A 19,761-nucleotide genomic window follows, 5' to 3' on the forward strand; every position below is an offset into this window, starting at 1 on the left:
TCAAGTTTCAATCAATATATTCAGACTTTCATTATATATATTCAGACTTTCATTATATATATATATATATTCAAACTTTTATTATATATATTCTCAAGTTTCATTCAATATATTCAAATTTCAATCAATATATTCAAGTTTCAATCAATATATTCAGACTTTCATTATATATATTCAGACTTTTATTATATATAGTCAAGTTTCATTCAATATATTCAGCTTTTTATTATATATATAGATATTCAGACTTTCCTTATATATATTCTCAAGTTTCATTCAATATATCCAGCTTTTCAATCAATATATACAAGTTTCAATCAATATTTTCATTCCATTTATTTCCTGAACGGCTTGCCATAATAATTAATTACAGAACAAGTATGCAACACACTACATACAAACAAAAAGAAAAGTTAATGTTAATTATTCAGAGAAGTTAATGTTTCAGAATATAATTAAAGGCATTTAACCATCAGGGACAGAGTAAGATCAGAGTTGTACATTTGATGTCATGCAGATAGCATTTTAAAATTAGCAAACCCTCTTAACTCTATAATTATCTTTGGTGTGAGAACTGAGGCAGGAAGTTCTGTGTGTTCATTTGGGGGGTGAAATAGTCTCCTTAGAATTCAATGAAAATTAAATAGAAATAATTGCAGATTGATATGCAGATTGCATTTACAATGCAAATAAATCTCATCAGAGCAAAACTTTAATTTTTTCCCCCAAATTATTCTGCAAAAACAGTAAATATAAAATCATGAACTTCATATAGCATTTTAAACTATTTATTCAAGTTTTGATATTTATAATAGTTGGAAGCTATGTTGACTGAGAATGTGCTCAAATCATTTATCTCCCCACTTTAATGTAATTTTACAACATAACAATATTTCCCTTTCCTATTTCTGGCAAAGGATTAATGTTTTTGGATGTGTCACAACCGCTCTCTCTTCCCCCTTCGCACCCCATGTTTGTGCTGAAGCTGACACACATAGTAATGTCCAGATATATCAACAAAGAGAAATAGAAAGGAGTGAGATAGGATGTGGTGTGTGTGTGTGCTCAGCTGGTATTACTCAAAATGTGGGGACCAAGACCTTTACATGCCCACATTGTGGGGACTTAGCCATTCTTGTGTAGATTGCTATATGTCAGGGGAAAGTAGGTTTAAGGTTAGCATAAGGGTTAGGGTTAGGCAAGTAGTGGTTAAGGTTAGGGTAAGTCTCCAGGAAATGAATGTAAGTCAATGTAAAGTCCCCACAAAGAATGAAAGAGAGAGAGAGGTTGAATTCTATCTGCCAGTATCAGCAGCCCTATGGAAAAATAGAATTGTTTCCTCCATATTAGGAATCAAGCTAAGCCCAGTATTACTGTGTCCACCATTTTAACTACAACCAACAGATGTTGAGGAAGCAGGTGCACCAGGATGAGTGTGTAGGTGTCAGTACATTTAATTTTTCTTATTTTGATATTTGTAGATCATATCATATGTTCCTGTAAAAAAAAAAATTCTGAAATTTTTATTAAATATTTGTGTTTGTGTAAAATTAATATACACACATTTGTGTACATCCATATGAGGAGACTGGGTGAGCGCGTATGTGGGTGGTGCACAAGCATGCATGCCTGCAGGTGTCTGTGCCTTGGACTGGTGTTCAGGCTTAAAATAAACCAATCTGATGGACAACAAAAACAATTTGGTCAGGTTATGGGAAAGATGGGTTTGGTTAAATAACCTTTGTCACCATGGTTACCATAATTAACATACAATTAAGGTTGTGGAATGATCATAGATTAAAATAAATAAATAAAACAACAGCAAACAGTGGGAACTATGGGAAAGTCTTGTATTTGAAGACAAGACTGATGCTTTCTCACTGGCAGATGTCACTTGACATAACATTCTAGAATTGAAGCGGGAAACAAAAAAGCAAATCTTAAACATGTTTCATTGTTTGAATATGGATGATTGCTGGATCTCAGGTGCAAAACATTAGTTAACAATTAATGATTCCAAAAACTTGTAAGTATTGCTAAAGTGTGTGTGTGTGTATTCAGACCAATATTCCAACTAGATGTGATAAAGATAATGATTAAATAAGAATCTAGAGGAAAACATGAAAGGAGTCGAACAAATGGGATAGAGGGAGATGGAGAGGGGGAGGGAAGAGAAGGTTTGAGAGAAGGTAGAAAAGGAGGAGGAGGATAAAGAGGAGAAAGTTTAACATGGAGAGGAACAGGAGAGGCAGAAAGACTTTGAGAAAAGATTTGGGAGGAAGTAAAGAAGAGGAAGAGGAGAGACAGGGGTTTTAGGGAGAACATGTGGGGGTGCAGTGGGGTGGGGGTTGGGAGGTCAGAGAAAACAGCATCTTTTGGTGAGGAAAATAAAGGTGCACATGTGTGTCTTCCTAACTACAAGCAGAAGGTGAGGGGTGAGATCTAGGCACGTGTCTTGCAAGAAACAACAGCTAGAGATGAACAGTCAGAGGCAGTGCTGTATTGTCTGTGTGTTTGTGTACACACATGTATGAACGTGTGTATGTGTAATTCCTCCGCCTGTATGTGCATGCATGCACCTACGAGCATGTGTTTTAATAGCCACAGCCAGACAGCCTTTGTCAGGCAGTCAGCTAATTGGCCATCTTACAAGTACAGAGGAGGCTGCTCACAAATTGGCAAAAAAGGGCAACCGGCTTCAATCTGATACCAAACTCCTTTCTGTCACGATGCTGTCCATTAAACAACAGCTTAAGTCAGGGAAATGGAACAAAAATAAAGAAAAACAGAATACAAAACAGGAGGAAAATAGTGGTGTAATTATGCTTTGGAGACTAGTGTTGTTCCGCTTGACCCATGTGTAGCAAGACAATGGGGATCATACCAGATTTAGTATAAGTATAAATTTGGCAAAAACACTGACAACTCATTGGGCAGTTGTCTTTTTTATATGTGTGTGTGTGTGCATGTGTGTGTTTCCCTGTTGCAGAAGCCTCATGTATTTTAATCTATGTAAAGTCCCAACTGGGTTCCAATTAGGAACAGGTTTCCTAACACCCTGAGGGGAAACTGATAATTATGCTGTTGACTGGGGTTGTGACTTAGTGTTTGTGTATTTGTACATGTCTTTCTAGGGTTGTGTGGACAAATTCTTGGATGAACTTCAAAGAGCTGTTTGAGGATTTAGATTTAAGGTTAGGCTTAGGTTAGACGAAGGGTTGGGGTTAGGTATATAGTTCGAACAATATGTGTCAGACAGGTAACAGGGTCCTAATGCTCTTAAATTCCTTACCCGCCATTTTATCTTAAAAGCAAAGATGTGGACAGTGCACCTCTCATATCTACACCCACATGATGAAAAATGTCTGATAAAATGGATAACCCAACTGTGGAACCTATTAGTATAAATAAGGTGTTTTGCAAGGCTGAGCTGACAAGAAAGCCAAGAAAACACTGAAATTTCTTTGTATGATTTACTGCAATTTGAAAAGCTTGCCATAGCAGCAAAAAGCAACTTTGTATTTATTTTCAGCACTGCAGTGTTTTTTGGGATGCCAAGGCCCTTTCAGTGTGAAGTCATTAACTCGTATTGTGGTTGCTACTATTTCCCTATTTTGTTGGTTCTAAAAAATCTCACAGAAAATAACTGAATAGGAGAATTTTTTCAGCATTTTCCTTAATTCATATAGATGGTCATGCTCTGGAACGTACAGTACAGTATACTGTATATCACTCAAAACTCTTCAATACAGCTATTATTATCCGACAAGATTCTAGGAGGTGGTACGGGGTTTAAATCCATCTCCAGTTTCCTAATCTAAGATCATTTTTACACTCCCCTTTGAAAATGTATACATATAAATGAAGGGTTGAGAGGGACACAAAGAATCTTTTGAGACTGCAAAACAGCATAATTGTTTTGTGCTGCAATCAGGTGTTATACTACACATAATATATGGTTATTTCATACAACCTCCAGACTGCCAAGATGTTTTCAATTTGGCACAGTCCTGCGATCATGATATCACAGAGAAAAGAAAGAGAGAGAGAGCTTTTAGTCTGGGATGGCCAGCAATCTGCAGAACACCCCAGGGTCATGTCTGTGGCCGGATGATTTGTGTGAAATGTCATACATTAAATATAAGTTTAACATTCAGCCCGGTGCACTGTAAAACTGCCCTGTCGTTGCCACAGTCCGCCATTTCCCTATGTGCAGGGAAGGTTCGAGTTCAGGAAAGCGGTCACAAAGGAGTTGGACACACAGACACACACACACACACATATGCACACCACCCCCTGTGTCTGCCCAATCTTAGAGAGAGTAAGAGGAAGGGGGTGCAGACGGCGGGGAGTTGTGAGCCCATTCGATCCACAGCTGCATTTCATTTTGACTGCGAAAGCAGAAAGTTTTTTTCTTGAAAAATATATCTGTATATGTTTTTTTCAATTTCATTTTGTATTTTTCCCAGAGAGCTTTTGGGTCAGACAGGCAGGGAGTAAAGGGGGCAGGGGAAGGTAGACAGACAGATGGACAGAGAGATGGACAGTTTGTCTCGAGGCAGGTGTTGAATTCGTATCCAGGTTGAAATGAGAAAGTAAAAAAAGAGGCAAGGAAAAAAAAGGGTTGTAACTAATTCATAAAGTTTCAAGAAAATAGCAGCCACTGAGAGGAAGAGAGAGACAAAGAGAGAGAAGAGAAACAAGAGAGACAGGAGAGAAAGGTGTCTCCAGGGACTTCAGTGAAGCAGTCATCCCAGAGAGAGAGGGGAGATTCTGTCCATCCTAGCAGATGAGAAAGAAATGACAGAGAGGCTACAAAGGATGTCATCCACCAGATGGACAACTGATGAGTTTTCTTCCTTTTCTCTTTGTCTTCCGCTGTATTTTTTCCTCATGGCTTGTTTGTTTGTGCTCAGTCTGAGCCTCTGGAAAGTTTCTGTCTGAATGACTACAATAAGATCATGCGTTTGATATGTAAAAAGGGAACATGGACATTTCAGAAATGTGAAATTCATTGAAGATGGCCAACTTTGGTGATGATCAAAGGGCAAACACAGAATGGCTTGAGTACAGAAAGTGTAAAATGTTTTATCAGCCCTGATTAAAGTGTGCCTGACCCAGGAAGATATATAATTACATACCTCGTTTTGGTTTTTCATAATAGTATTATCTATATGGCGCAGTTACATTTTCAGTTTTCACTTGGCTGTGTTTGACAACATTTGCATAAAAAAAACCTATGCACCCTTTTGACAAATTCTTCTTATTATTACATGAAAGAGCATGGCATCAGATTTATCAGTTTCACCTTGACGGTGTTGTACTCGACAGAGCATTTGTAAGCAAGTCAGGACTCTTTGAAGACAAACATGCTATCATACTATCTGTATACCCCGTTTCCTACCCTTCTCCTCCCTTCTACTCCCCACTTCAAAGCAACAAGACTGAGATGAAAGTTTGAAAAGGAATGGAAAACAAATTGTTCATTTGTATCTGGGAGGAGACCAGACACTTGAGCAAATTCCCTCTGCATTCTGTCTTTGCACACGCTGCAGAAGTTATCTTTGGGCAGAGTGCAGGGGAGCCAGAAAGAGGTATGGCACGAGCAACTGATGTTTTAAAGCCTCAGCCAACTAATCAGACGTGTAAATGACAGTGAAGCTGGTCAATTATCACCTTCAGAAGAATTCTACTGTTATAATAAATGCATACACCAAAAAAGAGCATTTTCTACACTGCTCTGCAAAAAAGGTTTTTATAGTAAAGGAATGAGATTCTAGATTTTTCACATACCCACAGGGTTTTCAGGGTTATATAACAGCCAGAACGACAGCTTCTTTAAGGTGATGTAGTAGTATATGATGTGAGAAAGTCCATAGTAGGAGTTGGGCTGGGTGACACTGGATTTTTCCACAGGTGAGACTCCAGAGTGGAATTCTGTGCCTTTAATGAACAAATGTTTAAACCGAAGCCATGATCTTTTTCTAAACCTGTAGTTTTGTGCATAAAACCAAACCATTTACTTGTACTTTGTCAAATACCTTTGGTGTCTCATACTGACACAAAAAGGTAGTTGACAAAGTGTCATTATAGGAAGGTCTGGGATGAGAACACGTTGCCCACAACACTGTAGTTGTCATTTCTTAGTATACCCAGTCTCCATTCAAGCACCAGTGCAGGCAATATATATATGTATATATATTTTTAAATCCATGTACACTATGTTTTTTATGCTCTGATATGATCCATAGGAGCCTACCCTGAAATTCTGCTGCTACAGCAGCAGGTTTACCGGACGTTTGTAGTCATGGTTACAATAATAAACATGCAGAGCCTGGTTTAGTCACAAAAACAATTTGGTTAGGCTTAGGGGAAGATTGTAGCTTGGTTTAAAATTAATACTTCATTAAGATTAGAGAGTCTTCATCATTATAATGATAATAATAAACATGTTGTTAAGGTTATGAAACAGTCATGGTGAATAGAAATGACCACGGACAATTTTGGTTTTAAAGCGGAAATGAACAGTGGGTTCCCACGTTAAAGTCTCTTTTTTATCATCCATCCACTCTGACCTTCTATGTGGGCTTTGTTGCTCTTTATATTACATACACCTGTTCACCTGTCTTTCTATAATTTACTGAGGCTGCTATAGGTCACCTAACGTTTTTTAGGGGAGGACATTCTCAGTGTAGGGTATCTGTGGACTTAGCACCCACCTGTTTAGTGTAGGTTTAAACTGGGATTCAATATCTCAGCCAGTGCTGTACTGTAGGCTGATGTGTAGCTTCTATGACCCTATATAGAACATCCCAGTCCACATATTATATGGCTATGACTCCATAGCTTAAGGGTATATCACAGCAATTCATATATGTTTTGATCTTTAGACCTATGAGAAGTAGAAGAGGGTTGATGGGTTGAAGGCCAAATTGCAGCTCCTTGGCCATTACCCACAGGCAGGAAAATCAAGCCAGCAAATCAGGAACAATGGAGCCCTTGAAGAGCAGAGTGGGGATCAAAGCAGCACTAACTGGCCATTGAAATCCAATTGAAATGTTCACTTTGCATCTCTCCAAAGGTAATAGATATGAAGAGTGGGAGGTGAAAAGAAAGGGCTGCCTGCTCACACTGGATGTAAAAATTATGGAAGGTAAGATGGGAAAAAGGAGGAAAAATGCATGTGACTGGCCTGGCCCTCTCAAGTCATCTACTGTAGAAACTTCATGATATCCCTTGGTTTTTTCATTCTCTTTTTTCTTTGAACCTTCCCATGGTAACATTATGATGGTATAAGAAATGCTGTACTATGTCCATTTTGCATGTGGAATATTACTGAGGCAGGCTATTTCTTAAAGGCTTTCTTGTTCCCTCTGTGTCTCTCCATCTGCATCTCCAACGCTTACTCTTTGTCTCCCTGTCACTTTCTCTCTCCATTTTTTCCAGTTCTCCATTTGAATGTGTTGATCACCTGCAGAGATGCTGCATTAATGCTGACGCCCACTAAAAAGCAGAGTCTCCTCTTTATTTATCTTCACTAAAATTCCTCCCAATGTTTCCGGCACATTTCACTCAATCACGCAACTCAGGCCATTCCATTAGCCACACAGGGGCGTTTTACCCCATTGAGTACAACATGCCCTGCACTTCTATGAATATAGATTCCCCTAAATTATGTATAATGGGAGTGCTCAGATTTTAGCATTTTTACTAAGAGGGTTTGAGGGTGTACAGTATGGGTTGTTTCTGCCACTTTAGCTATAAATGCATCTTGAAATTCACAGTGTGTGCAAGAGAATGGGGATGGTGTTTGCTTTCTTTGACTTTTAAGATTGTAAATGGAGCATGGTGGACATGTATGAAGTTAGTAATGGGTCAGAACAGAGCTCACTGAAGGTATGTTGTGTATGATGGGTGAAACATAAATGCATAGATCTTGATCAGCTTCTTCCCAGCTAATTCATTGCACCTTTTAATAGATATGAATTTTTCAGACAATTCTTTTGAGGCAGTAATTCACATAATAGGTGGCAACATGACTGCATCTTTTACTTTTTGCAATACCCCAATTTGCTCCTATTTCATAAGTAGCTGTAGGGTCTTAGTCTGAATTTGGTCTGTTGTTGTGCTGAACATTTTGTGCTCCCAGTGTGAGCAGTGTGACTAATTGGATGGTAAGTAATTTTAATTCACATGTTGGCAGTTGGTGTCCATGTTGCTCAGTGGGAGGGAGAGACACAACTGAGCAATATCAACAAACAGACCAGCAATTCCATAATCAGAACAAAATCAACATCCTCATTACTGAGTCCAAGCGGCTGCCTACATCAAAAGAGCTCCAAAACTCTTCCCCCTTGTTTTCAGGGATGATTATGTTTAGTGTCAAGCTAGACATATCTGTTTTCTTGCACAGAGCATGCTCACCAGAATAGTGGTGAGAGCTGTAATACTGTTGGAACATTTTACTGAAGTTAGATTTTGAATAGATGTTCTACAGTGAGTCAGACAATGCCAATAGAAATATGTAGTGATTGTTGAGTAGCATGTGAAACTGTGAACACATATTAAAGTATTTCAAAACAATTCTAAATGCGGGCAACATGTTTTCCTTAATTGCCCAAAAACTTTGCCGCACAATTCATAAAACCACTATATACATTTTTCTCAACATATCAGTACCCTGTCATCAGTTTGTTTGCAGCACACACACACACATCTCCTAACGTAAAACATGAATTGGCCACATTGAAAATATTCACCTCTTAGCGTTAACTGTTTTATCTATAAGTACAATTAACAGTATTTAGACAAGAATACAGTTTCCAACATGCGAGTCACATAAACATCAGTCACATTTTGTTGTTAAAAATATAGTTTTTTTTATTACTTGTCAAACTGTGATTCCATATCTGAATAGCAGTGGGAATTATGTTGTGCAATGTGTTTGAAAACTTTCTGTGTAAATGTACCTGTGGTCTGTGCTACAGGAGAACATCTTTAACCAACCCATTCTTATTCTAGCATTGTGGAGGTTACGCCCCCACTGTGTAGCCGTGTGAATAATGTTTGTCTATTGTGTATGACTGGAATAATACACATTCTAGGTGTGTAACTCACGGTGCAACTTGTGCTAGTACCTATATCTGTAAGTCTAAGTTTGCCTATTTGGCAAAACATGAATGGACAACAGTGGCCAAGACAGGCACGGTTAGCATGTGACGTTTGCGTAACATTAAGAGAAGTATATGAGGCTAGAGTTTCCATACCATAACATGGTGAACAAATGTTGGTGTGCTTCAGGAGAATTTGTTTTTCTTCTCATGTTGTTGCTGTTCAGGGCATTCTCAAAGAGTCCCACCAAACAGCCAGACTGGCATCTTTCTATTAATGTAAAACTGAGATTATGTGTGCTACTGATTGAAAGCAGCCCAGTCTCACATCAAAATGTTTAATAGCTACACTGGTCCACAAACAAAAAGTGTTCTAGTCTCACAATAACGACTCAATTTGGCAACATTTATTGTTTACCTATTGTTTAGTATTGGCCGTTTAATTGGCTCACATTCCTTATACATGACTAAGTTTAGCCACAGAAATTACAGGTACGTGGTTAGGATTAGGAGAAGCTTATGTATTTAGTTAAAACAATCATTCACACTAACAAAAAAGTACAATGTCGTACTGGAATTTCCATAGTAAACTTAAAATTGACATCCATTTTACAGTATAGCAGCCATTTATGTATAAAGCCTTATGGTCAAACTCTTCCTCCAGTGCTGCAAATGCAACAACATACAGTATCCATATGCATTAGTTAGGCTAATAATCTGATCAAATTATCTCAACCAAGAGAGATGTATCACAGCTTTTCCTTGTGCAGCTGGGCACTAACAGCGCCCACTCATGCTCCATAATATATCCTATTATATCATAACTGTGCATTCTATTTGTCATTGGCTAAGCTCAGCAGAGACCAGCATTAAGTCTGAAGGTTTCCAAGGCCTTCTACATGTTTCATTAACAGTCCACTCATTCCACCTATTGAAATTATGCTGCAGCCATTAAAACATATATTGAAATCTTCCTTTAGAAACCTCAGTGATACAGGAAGAGAGACAGACAAATGCTGGGAAGGCTGTCCGAGCCTGTTATAAGATGAACTGAGCCTCTGATATTAGCTGTTCCTGTTGTTTAAGCATAATGGGTGTCGCCCCTAAGGAAAGGCTGCTGGCAGCTTGGGTCACTGTGTCTTTCAGCCACGTGACACACATGTCATAGTAGTGACAGAAACATACAATAAGCATGCAGACACCATGGCAACTGAATTTGTCTATGTATGTGTGTGTGTGTGTGTGTGTGTGTGTGTGTGCATGGCTGCATGTGTGAATGTGCATGTATTGATCCAATGTGTTGTTTAAACTGTATTATTGACCTACATGTTTCTAACATCCAATCTGTTCTAGCTCAGATGTAATTTTATAAAGAATTTAGAAACACTTGTTAGTTTCACTTAAGACGTTGTCGGCCGATGGAATTTTATTGCCACGATTCAGATGGAGAGAGAGATGGCTTTTATAAACCTGATGTTGCATTGAGGCAGCCAAATATAGTAAGTGTTCCAGTAACTCTGATGCCTCAGCACACACATACACTATGCACACCTACACCCACATCCACCCACACACACACAAATAAACATACTGTACAGCAAACACTTTCACATATACAGACGCACATGCACTAACACTTGTTATCGATCTACAGCTTAGCTCATGCCAGTAGGTAGTCCAACTCACCGGTTATTCTGAGGAATAGCTTTCAGTAGCTCTGTCAACACATACACACACACTCACACACACTACATGATTGTTTTCAGTGACTAATTCTACAGAATTTGTGCACAGCTAACTCTTAAGATACCATCACTTCCTCTGTGCAGATCAAGGGCTGAGTTTGTCAATACCACACACACACACTTGCACCTTTTAACTGAACAGAGTATCAAGTTTAATACTGTTGCATAGTTAGAACAAAATCCTTTATCCTGTACTCTCATCCTTTGTACTCCATCCTTTAAATACAGTATTGCTTCTACTCCCTTCCTGTCATAGTCATGCTTTTTTAAATTCTCTTTACAGTCGATAACAGCTTTGAGTGTAAAGTATAAGGGACTAAAGCATTGTGTGTGAGTATATATGTCTGAATGACGTGAGCATGCCTGGTGAATGTGCATTTCATGTTTGTTGCGATCCCAAATAGCCCGGTCCTGCCTCTACCGCAGTGCTTACTTTTTGTATCTAATTTGAAAACAATAAGAGGAACGCAAAGTTCAGCTTGTAAAGCCAACGGCTGGTATAATGGAATGTTTCTCATTAAAGTAAATAAGCTAGTAGACAACAAAAGAACCATTCACTGACGAATATGAAGTGAAAATTTAAAAAAAAAGGGGGGCACTGGCTTAGCTCTCACCACTCTCATTGTAATATGATTTATGTGCAGTTGCCTCCTGCTTTGCCAAAATTAGGCTCTCTTGTTTGAAACAGATTGAATAAGGATGCTCTTTTTTTCTTTTTGCCCCTTCCTGATCTTCTGAAAGGTCATATGGCTAATATAATTATAGTGCATATCTGTGATAAGGGAAACGCATACCAGGAGATGATATGAATGTACAAGCTGTAAACTGCAACTTTCTGTTGGCTTCCAGAATGTTGCTTTTTTTAATGATTAAATCAACATCTTTAGCCACTTTTAGACTTTAGGCTCATTTATGTGTGAACTCCTCATGCTCTGCTTGAGCTTTGTTTTCTTATGCAAGGAAGCCTTGCATAAGAACCAGGTGGCATTATTTAATGTTTGTATGAAATTACCCTGATGTAGTGGATTTTCAGGTGACATTTATTTCTCTTGTTATATAATGTTTTTTGATATGGCTGAACTCTGAATTAGATTGAAACAGAAGCTCATTTCCACTTTCCCTCTTTAAAACAATTCAAATTGTATGTGATGTGTCATTAAAAAATATTATAACCCAGTCAGTAATTTAAGATTTTTTATATATAATGTCCTTAAATGCAAAATAATTTAAAACTGACTAACGATAAAATAAGCATTGCGCTCAGATCTTATTTTTAAAAAGGCCTGATGGATTGCAAGGCAGCTTTGTCCTTTTTTTAAGTCATTGAAATCGTTCTCAAATAAAGACTCTTAGGGTAAAGTAAATAAATATAAAAATCTAAAAGACAAAGAAGGTGTACTCAGTCTCAGAAAGACAAAAGCAAGACAGAAAGTGAAGAAAAGAAGATAGCGGCAGAGCTCCCAGTAGGTTGTGATACAAATAATTTTAAAATATAGCTTATGCATTTCAAATGGCCTGGAGGCTGTGAAGAGATCATTGCAGCTTGCAAGGTCATGTGACTGGTGGGGATAACCAAGCTAGTATTAGTGCTAGTGACATGACGACTACCATGAGGCATATTATTATCTCCCCCAAGGACGTTAGGTTTTTACCAGAGTTTGTTGATTTGTTCAAAACATAACTCAGAGAGTATTAATTTTGATGATATTTTTGGAGTCATCCCATTAGATGCTGGTGTTGATCCGGATCATCATCCAGATCCAAAAAAATTTTTCAAGGACTCTTCACCATTGTGAGCTAAAGCCAGTTTTAATATGTTTGCTTCTAACTCCATACATACTGTAATACCTAGAATGTTTGGACATAAATTGCATGATAACAGCCACATAAGATCTCCCACACCCCAAAGTCTGATCTGGATCCAAGTAATATTCCAGATATTTCAGAATATTCACAAGGACTCATGGAAAATTTTCTACTGTGAGAAACCAAATAATTCTACCGACTTGAAACTAGGATTAAATTCTAGCTGAAACCCTGCTGACTCAATAGGGTGTCAACCAATGGTGGAACAACACAGCAGTGTGCCCAGGCAGACCATACTCACATAATTCAGTTCCCATAAAAGGGCAACCAGTCGCTTGTGCAAACAGTAGACTACCAAACATCTTCCACTATTATAGGCTCACTATAATCAATTGGAAAATAGCACACAAGCACAAATGAACATCAGTCAAGCAAAAGGCTGTGGACACTGTGTCCAGTGCAACACCAACATACTGTAAATCAGTAATTAAACAAGCAAAAGCTAAATACACTGCCTGGCCACTTTAATAGTCATACCTGTACAATTGTATGCACTTCAGTGCAACACCTCCGTTTTAATATGAGTCAGCACAGAAATTACACTCTTCATACTTCATACTGTAGAAGGTCTGGACAAGTGGGACACTGGACAACAGGCAGCTTGGATTATACTGTTCTCCCTCACCAGAAGTGTGGGGTCACTAAAGGTACTGGAATATGGTTCCCCTGATTGTCTCCCCCCCCCCCCCGTACTCCGCCCTGAACTCCGCTGTACTGAGACTGGCAAGCAAAGGTTATCTCACTGAAGACACTCACTGTTCACCTCAGCTTCTGTGGGAAATATTATGAGAGACATTACACCTGATACAGAACTTATACAACAGAATCACAGCCTCTGTATCCACTGCATGCAGCATATGTGGCCTTGAACTCATGGAAACGTGGGAGGCATGTGAAAGAAAGCGCCAGGACTCTGTTCTTTTTTACTTCATTCCGATCATCACAGTGTTCTTCACAGTATTCCTGAACTGCACAAGGAACTCCAAGTTAATCTTCACAGTTACAAAGCTGAGGTTCAAGGCTTTTGCCCCAATTAGAGCAGGGTAGGCTAGAAATCACATTTGTTGAGGGGAGGTCCAGACCAAGTCCTGGGCTTTCCTGCTGTGTAGAGAGGTCTGTTAGTAGCACCCATGTGAGAACAGTTCTGCTCACTAGTGGGTTTCAAAACACAATTATCCCAAAGTTTTGTTTGCATCACAATTCATAATGGATATATTTTGGAGAGCGGTCAGCTTGCTACAAGTTGCTCTCATGACAATCAGAAAATTCTTGTAAATCATAATTTGTCAAAACAAAACAGAGGAGAAAAAATAAACTTTCATATTTTTTCCATAGTTTTATGACTTTTACAAGCTTTTCAAGGCCAGTTGGGATCTTCTATGATTACTTCTTCTACAGTATAAGCCAACAACCTAGCAAGACTATTGAAAATGAGCATATTTGGCCAGCTCTGTAAATCACATGACCACTTCCTTGCAGGTTGCAACAATCCCTCAAGACTCTTGGGCTGTATGGACAGACAACCAGAAGACCATGCCATGGTTCTGCTAAAAGTAATATACAGTATATTTTTGATATCTTATTAATCTATGCACCTGTTTATTTTCCTCCTAACTTCAGTGTTGTCGTGAGCAGTTTTTGTGTCTTGAGACCTGTTTTGATCTTCTGTGCTTGACAGGGCCAGCAGTAATTCTTTTTCCAGCTGAGACAAAAATAAAGACCCAAACTGGGAAAAAAATGTAGAAAACATAAAGTTATTATGGTAAGTATGCTGGCCACCCAACAAACAAAGGTGTGTGTGTGTGTGTGTGTGTAGGAGGATACAAGTGGGAGTGTGAGCAGGCTCTCTCTCTGGCATTTGATCAGCTGGTAATCAGCCAAACACGCAACAAGTCTCCTGCTATGATTTGCCCCCTGGTGTGTTTTCGGTCAGAACGCCTTTGTAAGTAAGTCAGTGTTTCTCTATGCCAATGTATGTAGCTATATACACTTCTCAAAAAAATAAAGGGAACACAAGGGAAAATAAGACATTCAACTATGTAATGAACAAGGTATTTAATAAGAATATGTCATTCATTCAGATCTAGGATGCCTTATGTTGTGTTCCCTTTATTTTTTTTAGCAGTATATATACATATATACACTTATGTCAGTGTGTTTGCATTGAACTGTGTCTGTGCACCACTGTACTGTATGTGTGTATGTCTGCGTGTGAATTTAGAAAGGTATCTTTTGTTTCCTGCGCCTTGCCCCTGCTGAGGGGTAAACCTTGAATGAGGTTTACAGTGTGTGTGTGCTGTCTTACACGCTCACATAAAGCATGTATTTGCCAGATGGGAATACAACTCCTAGGACATTTAATCTAGGGGGGAATTTCACGCTAGTTACGGCTTGTCATCAAATGTTTCTAGGGTAAAATGCTGCAGCAATTTTTTATTTGCGGATGTTTGGGACAAATTTACTGTCAGACCCCTGACTGCCCCATTGGCCTCCAGATAGACGTAAAGGGTGTGTGTGTGATTCTTTTTAGTTGAGACAAATTAATCTGAACCTTGAGTGTTGAAGTCTGTGTGTGTGTGTGTGTTTTGAGAGAAATAGAGAGAGAGAGAAAGAACTTTAAAATGCAAACATACAGAAACAATCTCTGTTTTTCACACACACACACACACACACACACACACACACACACACACACACACACACAGATCTGATTCCAAGCTCTGGGGAAGACCAATCCACTATCTACAGACATATGGGTTCACTTAGCAAGCCACAGCTGCTAGCACCATTACTATGATTTTCTGTGTATATATGTCTTTCTGTCTGCCTCCTCAGCACACACATCTAAGGGTCCTATCCAAATGGGGTTTAGCAGGACACATATTTTTCACACAGCAGAGTCACTCTAATGTTCAGGTACGTCACTATAAATTGTGATGGAGGTTGTCATCTAATGCATATCACAGCCTTTAAAGAAAAAGACCCTCCTAAAAAGAAAAAGAAGGAACTCATACACCTAACTTTAAACACCTGAACAAAGGAAAGAGTAATTGCTCTCTTTTGTTTCTTTATATTCAAAACTTTCAGTATTTAAGCAGGTAACGAAAAACAAACAACACATCTGTACTTCAGAAAACTGTAGAGCTTCAAATTTGAGCCTTAATATTTCGACATGCTCATTTGTTTTGGGGGAAATGGCAGGCTGTTTCTTATATATAGTGTGTGTGTGTTTGTGTACTTGCTACAGAATGAGGACACTTTTGGAAAGTTAGGACATTTTGGCTGGTCCTCCTATATAAAACATCCTTTTGAGGGTTAGGAGTTGGTTTTAGGGTTCAGAAGAGAACTAGGTTTAGGTTAGGGTTAAGCCAAGCAGAAACTGTACGGATTCAGCCCGAGTTTAGACCAGATTCAGTCGCGGCTGACTACTTTTACAGTCAGACCAAATTTCAGCCCGATCAGTTGTTGTTTGGCATACAGTGTGAACAGGGTTCCGGTGCCCATTTTATCATCTGAACAACCAACGATCTGCCTCCTGACCACTCGGATGGATTACTGGCATTTCAGAAATCTGGTAGGCTGTGTTACAGATCCTTGGTCCAAAGCTAGTTCAGTGCACTTGCATGAGTACAAAGACAACAACATAACCTGACAGACGAGATATCACATGTTGTGCAGAGAATAAACTGAAATGGCGCTATAGACTGCATATAATAAACTGTAAAGGGATGAGGCTAATCGAGCTCTGGCAGAACCACACTGTACAATGTGTCATCAAAACGTCATGATCTGCAGCAACAGGAGAAATATTGACAGCAGATTGCCACTGTTCATCAACTGTACAAAATGAAACAGATAAAGGTAACAATGTTTTTCTTTTGGCTGACCTCAACTTTACTGGAGTTGTCAGTGAAAACCCCTGCTCAAGGGTTCTGTTTAAACAGCCAGTGTGAGCACCCACATTGTGCCCGACTGAGTGAACGTACAGTGTGAGCTGTGAAGTTGTAGATTCTGGCCATGTGGTCAGGCTGATTTAAAAGTATAGTGTGAGTTCACACATCGTAAATGATCAATAAACCTCATACAGCGTCTGGTCGGCTTTAGGGCAGGGGTTATGGTTAGGAATTTAGTTCTGATGGTTAAGGTTAGGGTACAGGGCTAGAGAATGCATTATGTCAGTGAGTGTCCTCACAAAAATAGAAGTACAAATATGTATACAAATATACACCTGTTATTATTTACACTGTGGGGACAGAAACCTTACTACACACTCACACTGTGGGGACTTGATCTTTCTGACTGGGGACCAGATGCTGGACCCCACCATGTAAACCACTGAATTTTGGGGTTACATCTTAGTTTAAGGTCAGGGTTAAGAATGTAGTGTTAAGGTTACAATAAGTCTCCAGAAATTTAATTTAAGTCAATGAAGAGTCCCCATGAGTAAAAGAAACAAATGTGTGTGTGTGTGTGTGTTTGTTTGTGTGTGTGTGCGTGTGACAGAAAGAGAGAGAGTGCACACTCTGTCCCTCTTTGCTCAGAAGGTTGTAAATGTAATTTTAGACACGTTACTTTGGCTGATGTTTTTCAGATTGATGTCAGCTGCGATTAGCATATCTCCTGCCAACACACAGGAGTGCTGCTTAGAGTCTGGCCTCATACACATCCACATACACACACACACTGAAGCCGTTGGGTAAACATAACTCAGCTACCATTTTGAATGATTGCATGATGATTATTTGATGCAATGATTTATTTTGAATACAGGCTGTGAGCAAACTGGGACAGGAAAGGAAATTTGACTGGCAAGCCCTAAAACAAAATTTTACCCAGTCCAGTCTCCTACACCCCTTTTCCAACAACATATTATTGTATCTTGACCCCAGAAAACTCCCAGGCCTCCAACCTTAATATTGCCCTGGTTGTGTCTTGATATGCCATCTTCAGAATGCAGCCATATAAATGCAGCTGAGACCAACACACTCCACACCACATCTGCTTCATTTACATTCATCCTGTGTTTGCCAATGGAGAATCGCTCCTACAATGGAAGACAGCAGGGGAACTGTGCATGAATTTCTTGCCATCTATGGAGAGTGAACAAGAACACACCTTTCAAACAATGGAAGAGGAAGGAGCCTCATTTTCTCTTCTCTCTCCACACCTCCCTGACCCTTCTTCTCTTCAGCCTGGCCAGCAGAGAATGGGACCAACAGGGTTGGGGAGATTGGAGGAAAACAGAGAGAACATCAGATAAAAGTAGTTAAAAGAAGACAAAATGAGGAGGATGAGGAAACAAAAGGAGAGTGGGTGACCAAACACTCAGCAAAAAATGTGAAAGGAAGACAAATGCAGAGAGAGGGGGAGAGAAGATGAGAATATTTATGTGGTGGCTAGTATGGTGAGACAAGGAAGGTTGCTGTCACTTTAAAAATGACTGTAATAAAAGTGACCGTCAGAAGATGGATCTGGTGATTTTAGCTTGCTAATCAGTCATTTGTGAAGAGGACCACTGCCCAGATTGAGCAGCTGCCTGACACCTCTTGATTGATGCCTGTTAACTGTTCTCCTGTTAAACTGGGTGAAATTGCAAGAAATGCTCCTCTCTCCCACTCTAGTCTTCTAATCTGCCTTTCATCCTTTTATATTTTCTGCCCTTTATTCCTATTAGTTCTTATATACTCTTAACATAGTCTGTTTTGTTTTAGGGTTTTTTTGAGAAAGTGGGAGAGGTGTTAATCACCAAGGCCTGCTTGTGTTTGCAATTTTATACTTGTCCATTTGGATGCCATATTTTGTATTAGTCCTCACACTCAAATCAGTAGATCTCAATAGGTGGCACAGACACATTAGTCAGTGCTTCAGCTGGTACCAGTGTCACAAATTCTTTTGAAGTATGCAAATGAGCCTGCGTAATCAGTGACATCAAAAGGTGTATGGCTTCAAGCCTTCTGTTAGCCTCGTGACATGCTTCAGAAAAAATAATGACTCCACAGCTGAATCTCATATCTCCTCATCTCTCCTTGTCTCTCTTAGAAACACACAAATACACATACACAAGCACACACACAGATTGCCTGCAATAATAATGACCCCGCAGACGACAGCTTTAGCCCCCTCCTCCCCGTCCCGTCATCCCCACCTCACCCCCTCGCCCACATACAATCAAACAAAGCCTCTCTCTTACCTTGTGCATGACCAATCCTTCCATCTCTCCCTCTTTTTTCCTCCACCATCCTATCTGTGCATGCTTATACCTTTCTGTAAACCCAACCACACCTAACAGCAACACCTTGCACTCTCCCACAGCCTACAGCGTGGCACTCACACCCCAATAAATACAACCCTGGTCTGCTGTTTTCCCATCTATCCCTTTTTCTCTGCCCCAGTCTCTTTCCCCCCTCTCTCTCCCTCTCCCTTTCTCTCTCCCCTCGCTCCTGGCTGGTGCTAGTGAAATATCAGGGCAAACAGATTCCAGCTTTTTTCTCTGGCTCAGAGGGGTTGTTCTGTGCGATTTGGCCCTGGGGTGCATTTCAGCACTTGTGATGTGAAAGAGGGGGTGAGAGAGACAGAGAGAGCAGTGGAGAGAAAAAGAAAGAAACCGTGAGAGAGAGAGAGAGAGAGAGAGAGAGAGAGAGAGAGAGAGAGAGAGAGAGAGAGAGAGGAAGAGAGAAAGAGAGAGAGAGAGAGAGAGGAGACACTGCTCGGGTTTATCCTTTCTTTCTAAGGGGCAGTCAACGACAGGCTTTTTGAGTAGCATTGAACCAGCAACTTGGGGTGTATATTCTCTTCGTAGCTTACAAAGGCCTTGAGGTGATTCCGGCATGTAATCGGGACAATCCACCTCCACGGCAGGTGCACGGCCATCTTGGAATTTGTCTGAGCAGAAGGACTTGAGTGCAGTGTCCATGAAGTGGTGTATATACTGAAAAGATAAATGACTGGAGCCCAGCAGTGCTTCTGATTTAAATAAACTGACAAGTGGTCAAAAGTACAGAAAAAACATAATTTTTACAAAATGTTTTTTTTTTTAAAAC

At 39.6% G+C, this 19,761-nt stretch overlaps 1 long non-coding RNA gene across 1 annotated transcript in view; it reads right to left on the bottom strand.

Moving 5' to 3' along the window:
- LOC109963728 (uncharacterized) overlaps nt 1-19,112 on the bottom strand; it is a 50,202-nt gene extending 31,090 nt beyond the window's left edge. Inside the window, exons 1-2 of the long non-coding RNA XR_002275433.1 lie at nt 18,912-19,112; nt 17,837-17,913 (exon numbers count right to left, since the gene is read on the bottom strand). This is a non-coding gene — a long non-coding RNA (uncharacterized LOC109963728). The remainder of the gene's footprint in view (nt 1-17,836; nt 17,914-18,911) is intronic.
- Between the last annotated feature and the right edge of the window lie 649 nt (nt 19,113-19,761).

Source organism: Monopterus albus, unplaced genomic scaffold (genome assembly GCF_001952655.1).
Source record: "Monopterus albus unplaced genomic scaffold, M_albus_1.0 scaffold78.1, whole genome shotgun sequence".
NCBI classification, from domain to species: Eukaryota; Metazoa; Chordata; class Actinopteri; order Synbranchiformes; family Synbranchidae; genus Monopterus; species Monopterus albus.